Raw genomic sequence first — 1456 nt, forward strand, 5'->3', positions numbered from 1 at the left:
AAAAGGTATTCAAGAAATGTAGACTTTCTAGGATTTGCTTAAATCCTGAAAAGTGCACATTCATGGGAAGACAAGGAAAAATTCTTGGACATATAGTGTCTAAAAATGGCATAGCTACTACTGATATTGAGAAGATTCATGTCATTGCTGATTTTCCTAGACCAACAACAGTCCTACTGATATTGAGAAGATTCATGTCATTGCTGATTTTCCTAGATCAACAACAGTCCTACTGATATTGAGAAGATTCATGTCATTGCTGATTTTCCTAGACCAACAACAGTCAAGGGGGTATAAGCCTTCATGGGACATTGTGGATATTACCGACCGTTCATCTACATGTATGCTATAATTGCAAAACCCATGTATAGCTTGATTACGCACTTTGAATGGACTGAGGCATGTGAAGAATCCTTCATGAAGCTTAAGCAAGCTCTCACCTCAGCTCGAATATTGAAAGCACCAAATTGGGATAAGGTATTTCACATACATGTAGATGCTTCAAACTTTGCTATTGGTTGTATACTAGCCCAACCAGGAGATGAAAAAATTGACTTTCCTATTTCTTATGCTAGCCGATAATTGAACATGGCAGAAAATAATTACACCACCACCGAAAGAGAAGGACTAGGAATGATCTATGTCGTTAAAAAGTATAGACATTACCTATTAGTCAACAAGTTTGTGTTCTTTGTGGACCACCAAGCTTTGTTATATTTGGTCAACAAGCCATGCAGCACAGGGAGAATAGTGATATGGTTCCTCATTCTTCTCGAATTTGATTTCACTGTGGTTGTAAAAAAAGGCACTACACATCAACGCGCAGATCATTTGTCAAGGATTGTTTCAGGGGAATTACCTAACGGGGTAGATGATGATTTACCAGATGCCTATTTGTTCTCCTCGGAAATGATAACTAGATGGTCGAAAAACATTGTGTCATTGATGACAATAGCTCAAGTGAATTCACAAATACCACTTCCTATCACAATTGATTTAATCGAGCAATTGACTATGTATCAATTACTAGCTGGAAGGCTATATAAAAGAAATCGGGACGCGATATTGCTTTTATGCATTAACCCTGAAGAAAAAGAACAATACCTAAGCCAAACACATGTTACCATAGTAGGACTTTACTTTGCGGAAGACCAAACTATGCAACGAAACTTGAGACTTGGAGTATTTTGGCCGACTATGAGGAGAGATGTTAGATCTTTTGTAAAAGATTGCCCTCAATGTAAAAAAAAACCACCCATTCCTCATGTAACATTGTTTCAAATGTCACCTATTCTTAAGTGGAGTAATTATCTGGTTACTTACTTATCAAGCCGAACATTTCCTGAGGATATGAGTAAATGTCGTCAAAAAGAAATTGAAACTGAAGCAAGAGACTATGCTCTTATTGGGAACCAATTGTATCGGAGAAAAAAGATGAACATTTGCATCTTTGTGC

The sequence above is a fragment of the Adiantum capillus-veneris genome, chromosome 29, assembly GCF_014529385.1.
Source record: "Adiantum capillus-veneris isolate H3 chromosome 29, ASM1452938v2, whole genome shotgun sequence".
Classification (NCBI taxonomy): Eukaryota; Viridiplantae; Streptophyta; class Polypodiopsida; order Polypodiales; family Pteridaceae; genus Adiantum; species Adiantum capillus-veneris.